The sequence below is a fragment of the Rhagoletis pomonella genome, unplaced genomic scaffold, assembly GCF_013731165.1.
Source record: "Rhagoletis pomonella isolate Grant_MI unplaced genomic scaffold, Rhpom_1.0 Rhpom_scaffold_00014, whole genome shotgun sequence".
Classification (NCBI taxonomy): Eukaryota; Metazoa; Arthropoda; class Insecta; order Diptera; family Tephritidae; genus Rhagoletis; species Rhagoletis pomonella.
The window spans coordinates 5,011,304-5,017,509 of NW_023458568.1; the positions used below are offsets into that span (position 1 = coordinate 5,011,304).

A 6,206-nucleotide genomic window follows, 5' to 3' on the forward strand; every position below is an offset into this window, starting at 1 on the left:
AAATAAAAATTTTACAAAAATAAAAAAATAAAAAAATATGGGAGGTAGGCGTGGTTATTGTCCGATTTTGCCCATTTTCATTACCATCCGTCCTACGCCCGAAAGAATTGCACGTACAAAGTTTCGTTAAGATATATTAATTTTTACTCGAGCTATCGTGTGCACAGACGGACGGACGGACGGACGGACGGACGGACGCACGGTCGGACAGACAGTCACCGCTTAATCGATTTCTCTTGTCATTCTGATCATTTATGTATACATTTGTCTATATCTATCTCGATTCGTTTTGCCTGTTACAAGCAATCGTTATGTGAACGAAGTTATAATACCCTTGTGCATAAGTGCGCTCGGGTATAAAAACAAACGAGTAAGGAACTGACAGCTTTTTTGGGTAATTTTGTACGAAAACAACTCTGTGTCGGAGGCGAGATAAAAGATGTAAATTGAAGTGTGTTTGCAGGAAATATTAGTGATGTTCAATTAAACAGATAAATTTTCCTTTCGTATATACGTATATTTTTATCCGCTGCTTTATATAAACAAACAAAAAAGAATCTTTGGTGTCCTTTTCGAAAAATTTGAGTCCACGTACACGTGTAATCAAAGGATTAAACTTTTATTTAAAGCAAATGGTTCAAATTTCTGGCCACTAGTTTATTACTAAATTCGGTTTGCACTGTGCACTATTTCGATGCGGGTTCCGCGCCAAAATACTGTGGAAGGCGTAGCCGAAGTTATATGCACGAGAAATGTTGTATACCTTTGGCATGCGGAAGCCCCTTTTTCCGGCAACACAAAACGCAGAATTCTACTTAGTAAGGGGTGGAAAAATCTTCCTAAACTTTGGCCAGATCTCCCTACGCATAAAGGGGGACGGGGCGACAGCAAGTCACCTATCGCATAGAGACAGCCAAGGAGCATCTCGCAAGACCCACTGCATGGAAGTCCACGGTGCTCCGTCTCGGGAACATGCGGAACAAGTCCGGCTAGGCGATAGCGCTGATCAGGCTGGCGTCAATGGCCGCTATCTCCTCTACCCTGGAGGTGTCTCAGCCACCAAAGGCAGGCAAAGGCAACAACACTCATGTCCGCTCTACTAAATTGGCGTCGACACGTACACCCAAGGCAGGTAAAGGTAACATGTCACATGCCCGCCCAACCAACACTGGCAAGGGTCCACACTCGACTCGCCGCTTACATGAGACGAAGCTCCCGAAGTGGATGAGGAAGAGTAACCAGCCGGACGACTCGAAAAATTAATATGGTAGTAAGGTGCATCCAAATAAACTTGCAACATGCCAAGGCGGCTTCAGCGGTCCTGGCGCAGACGTTTTATGAGGATCACCTTGCCATCGCCTTTATCCAGGAGCCGTACATTTATGGGAACCAGATAAAGGGACTACCAGGTAAGCTAATCATATCAACGCCTTTCTCATTCCAGAATTTACCAATAAGGACCAGATTGCAGTGAAGGAGAGCCTACCTTTCGAAGAAAACATGCAAGAGCTAATCATTTGCTCAGCGTACCTCCCCGGTGACTCCAGAGATTACGAGTTTCTGCCATGACAGAGACTAGTGGACTATTGTGGCAGACAGAAACTGAAACTCATCGTGGGATGTGACGCTAACGCCCACATTACCATATGGGGCAGCAGTAACATAAATCAATGAGGTGAGTACTTATTTGAATTTATTAGCCTTAATAGGTTAGAAATTTTAAACGTAGGTAACTCCCCCACTTTTAGGAACAGTATACGGGAAGAGGTTCTAGATCTCACTCTTTCCACTCCTTTTATCAGTAATTTCGTCAAAAAATTGAAAGTGGCCAGAGAAATTTATTTATCAGATCACATGCACATCCGTTTTAAAATTGAAATCACATTACCAACTGCTACCACCTACAGAAGACCAAGAACCACAGATTGGAATCTATACGATGCAGGACGGTCTGAAAAGGTGCAAGCGAAATGTAAATGACTTAGTCGATCTTGAACTTAGTTGCTCAGATCTGACATCAGCCATTGTGAACTCCTACCATGAATCCTGTCCAGAAGTCACTAGGCTTAACAACAGACACACTCCATGGTGGAATAACAAATTGGCCAAACTTAGGGCAAATACCCGGAAGCTCTTTAACAAAGCTAAGCGAACTGGTGAATGGGAAACGTATAAAATTGCCCTCACCGAGTACAATAAAGAGATTAGAAGTATTAAGAGGAACTCATGGGCTCTTTTCTGTACAGGGATCAAGGAATTTACGGGAAGCGCAAGAATCCACAGAGTCCTCGCAAAGACGGACACTAATGACTTAGGGCTCCTTAAAAGACCCGATGGATCCTTCACGAACAGCTGCATGGAATCCCTTAACTTGCTAGCCGAGGTGCATTTTCCTGACTGTGTGCCACTGAACACAAACAGTACAATCCACACGAAGACTGGGATAAAACGCCCACGCGCAGAGGATTGGAGACTCGTCAAAGGTCTGTTTGGCGAGGATAGAATAAGATGGGCTGTATCTACCTCAGCGCCTTTTAAAGCACCTGGAGCAGATGGCATTTTCCCAGCTCATCTCCAAAATGGACTGCTCCGCCTACTACCTTTCTGATACCAATTTTCAGAGCAAGTTTCGCGTGGGGGTCCCTTCCACTACAATGGCAGGAAGTGACGGTCCGCTACATCTCAAAGGTGGGGGGAAAACCAGCAGACCAACCAAAGTCATACCGACCAATTAGTCTTAAGTCCTTCCTACTAAAACCAATGGGAAAAATCGTAGACAGGCATATCAGGGATAGTTTCCTTCCCAGGAACCCTTTGTACAGACACCAATATGCCTATCTTCCAGGAAGATCTACCCTCCACGCTCTTCAGAATCTAAAAAGGAAATTTGAAAAGTCCCTGGAGGACAAAGAGGTTGCGGTGGGTTGTTTCTTGGATGTGGAGGGCGCTTTGGACAACACAGAACACTCTCTAATAGACAAATGCGTCCGGCGCAGAAGGGTTGATCAAACCACATGTCGCTGGATAGCTAACGTCCTTAAATCCAGAAATATTACATCCACGCTAGGACAGGAAAGGGTCAGTTTCTTAGCTACGAAAGGTTGCCCGTAGGGGGGAGTGATCTCCCCTCTGCTATGGTCCATCGTAGTGGATGAACTACTCTGCGTTCTTAGCGAAAAAGGCTTTGACGTTCAGGGCTATGCGGATGACATTGTCATCCTAATCAGGGGTAGGTTCGAAGATACCATCTCCAACCTCCTACAGAATGCTCTGAACATAGTCGCCAATTGGTGTAGTAAAAATGGGTTAAACGTTAACCCAAAGAAGACTAGCACAGTCATTTTCTCCAGGAAAAGGAATAGGGACAAATTAGTAGAACCATTCCTTCGAGGTGAAAAGATACACAAGAAGTCAAATATCTAGGAGTCATCCTTGATGACAAGCTCTCATAGAATCCACATCTAGATAAAACTATTCAAAAGACCATGGCCTCTATCTGGACCTGCCGGCAACTTATGGGACGGAACTGGGGCATAAGACTTAAACTGGCGAGGTGGATGTATGATGCCGTCTCCAAACCCATTCTTACCTATGCTGCACCCGTCTGGTGGAAGAAGGTGGAAGTGAAGTCCACGCAGGCCAAGCTCAGCAAACAACAGAGACTGGCCTGCGTGGGTATCACTGGCGCGATGAGAACAACACCAACGGCGGCTCTCGAGGTGCTTCTTGACCTGCCTCCCCTACACATAGTAATCAAGAAAGAGGCTCTGCTGTTTACAGCAAGGCTCATCTCAGAGGACAGTGTAGAGGACAAGAAGTATGTACACCCTTCCACTCTCAGGGTTATAGAACAAGAAGATGGATTGCGCAGAAGTTTTGTGGACCTGTGCCTACCGAGGTTTAACTTCTCACATAATTTCAAGGTCTTTTTCCCTGACAGGAATAACTGGGACAATGAACGGAAGGACAGCCACACCTGGTATACTGATGGCACAAAGACTGACCACGGCGTCGGAGCAGGAGTCTACGGTATAAAACCCAGACTGCTCCTTTTCACCAGCATGGGGCAGGGTAACTCTGTATGTAGAAAGTGGGGCAACCAAAAAACACATCTATATACACTCGCACAGCAGAGCGGCGCTCCTCCCTCAGAAAGCGCACGAGGTCACCTCAAAGCTGGTGTGGGATTTTCTTCAACTTCTAATACTGATCGCCTCAAGAAACCGGGTACCCAGTGGAGTCATGGGCAATGAAGTGGCAGATATTCTCGCCAGGAAAAGGGCTGCACAGGGATTCATAGGCCCAGGACCCTTTACCGGTCTGCCATGGAGCTCCGTTATACGGAACAACTATATCTAGATGAAGAACGAAGCACAACATTACTGGACCAATACGGAAGGTAACAGACAAGCCAAGTCCTTCATTCCGGTTATATCAACAAGGAGGACCGAAGAACTCCTTCACCTCAGTAGACATGAAGTAAGAATTGTTACAGGCTTTAGTACTGTCCACTGTAGTGTAATGAAACACTTGTCAAATATAGGAGTTGTCAACTCTAACCAGTGCAGGTTGTGTAACGAAGAACAGGAAAGAGCAGAGCACATCATGTGCCACTGGTAACTCGCGGTAACTAGGTGACTTGCTCCCTCCTCTAAATCTAATCTAAGGGTTATAATCCCTAAGAACGGCGAAAGACAGAAGCAAGCGCAACAGGTGGTGGACCTAACAAAGTGCATGTTTTCAATGGCTTGGAAAAAGCTGTTTTTGCATCAACCGGATGGTTCTCAGTTCTTCAGGAATCGGAGGAGTTCTGGCTTGTGGTTCAACAATTCAACCAGAAGCTGACGTAGATGCGCCCATTGTTACTATGGCCGAGAGTTTCGCATATCTTTGTGAAATCCTTCCCTTAGCGCGCTCTTACTCCGCTGCTATAATTGTAAATGCAATAGAATCCATCGTTTCCTTCACACTATGTAAAATCAAACCATTTTACTATAAATAAGCACTTGAAGAGTGTTTTTTTAATTCCTTTCCACTTTGTTTTCGTACATTCAGCTGTCTTCGAGAAACAACTGATAGCTGACAATGCTGCACATGCTTCCGCAACGGTTGTAGCATGGGGAATTTTCGATTTTCGTAACGTAGATACGAATTACGAATTACGAAAATTCGGGTTCTGGAATAAGGGTGTAATTTTCTTCTTTCGCAGCATGGGAGTGATTTTCCAAGTTCGTGAGGCGTAACTTTTTGGGAGTGTCTATTGGCACTTAGCCAGTGTACCAGTGCCACCAGTGTCGCCAGTGTCACCAGTGTCACCAGTGTACCAGTGTCGGGAGTCTTCGGCTCTGCCAGTGTACCAGTGCCACCAGCGTCGCCAGTGTCACCAGTGTACCAGTGACGGGAGTCTTCGGCTCTGCCAGTGTCACCAGTGTACCAGTGCCACCAGTGTCGCCAGTGTACCAGTGTCGGGAATCTTCGGCTCTGCCAGTGTCACCAGTGTACCAGTGCCACCAGTGTACCAGTGTCGGGAATCTTCGGCTCTGCCAGTGTCGCCAGTGTCACCAGTGTCACCAGTGTAGCAGTGTCACCAGAGTCGCTAGTGTCACCAGTATCGCCAGTGTCACCAGTATCACCAGTGTCACCAGTGTCGCCAGTGTCACCAGTGTACCAGTTTCACCAGAGTACCAGTATCACCAGTGTCGCCAGTGTCACCAGTGTCGCTAGTGTCACCAGTGTCGCCAGTGTCACCAGTGTACCAGTGTCGCCAATGTCGCCAGTGTCGCCAGTGTCACCAGTATCACCAGGGTACCAGTGTCATCAGTGTCATAGTGACACTGGTAAAACTGGTAACACTGGTGACACTGGCGACACTGGTGACACTGGTGAAACTTGTGACACTTTTACCATTGTCGACACTGGTGACACTGGTACCCTGGTACACTTGTGAAACTGGTGACACTGGTGAAACTGGTGACACTGGTGAAACTGGTGACACTGGTGAAACTGGTGACATCACCAGTACCAGTACACTGGTGACACTTGCGACACTGGTGACACTGGTACACTGGGACACTAGTGACACTGGTGCACTGGTGAAACTGGTGATACTGGTGAACTGGTGTCTCACCAGTGTCACCAGTTTCACCAGTGTAACCAGTGTCACCAGTGCACCAGTGTCACTAGTGTCCCAGTGTACCAGTGTCACC

The 6,206-nt window shown here is 46.6% G+C and overlaps 1 protein-coding gene across 1 annotated transcript in view; it reads right to left on the bottom strand.

Annotated features, from left to right (window-relative positions):
* LOC118749121 overlaps positions 1 to 6,206 on the bottom strand; it is a 58,051-nt gene that overhangs the window by 804 nt on the left and 51,041 nt on the right. The gene's annotated exons all lie outside the window — the stretch shown is intronic.